Source organism: Charadrius vociferus, unplaced genomic scaffold (genome assembly GCF_000708025.1).
Source record: "Charadrius vociferus isolate BGI_N301 unplaced genomic scaffold, ASM70802v2 scaffold163, whole genome shotgun sequence".
Lineage (NCBI taxonomy): Eukaryota > Metazoa > Chordata > Aves > Charadriiformes > Charadriidae > Charadrius > Charadrius vociferus.
In genome coordinates this window covers 7,399,968-7,400,274 of record NW_009648332.1, presented here as the reverse complement: position 1 = coordinate 7,400,274, position 307 = coordinate 7,399,968, and the positions used below count along the sequence as shown (strand labels likewise).

General features: G+C 49.5%; 1 protein-coding gene across 1 annotated transcript in view; it reads left to right on the top strand.

Moving 5' to 3' along the window:
* Positions 1-307, top strand: part of LOC104286282 (chromosome unknown open reading frame, human C1orf228) — an 8,301-nt gene that overhangs the window by 3,255 nt on the left and 4,739 nt on the right. The gene's annotated exons all lie outside the window — the stretch shown is intronic.

Genomic DNA, 307 nt, shown 5'->3' with positions numbered 1-307 from the left:
GTCGCCGTGTCCTACAGAGCGACAGCCGGGGGTGGCTGCGTTTGCGGGGAGGAGGGACTGTATACTCTGGTTTCTATTCAGATCGTATAAATCTTTCGCCTTTTACTAAAGATTTCCGTGGAGAGGAACAGGCACGAGTGTCGATGAATTTTTTGAGGCTCTACTTCAGTAGAGCTATCCTAATTTAAGTTAAAAATAGAATGAGTTTGAAGGGTATACTTGATAATGGCTGGATGCTCGTTCTGCGGTCTGAGCCAACGGAAACGAGGAGTCGCACCGTCGTAGGACCCTGTCGCGGGGCGGCTTT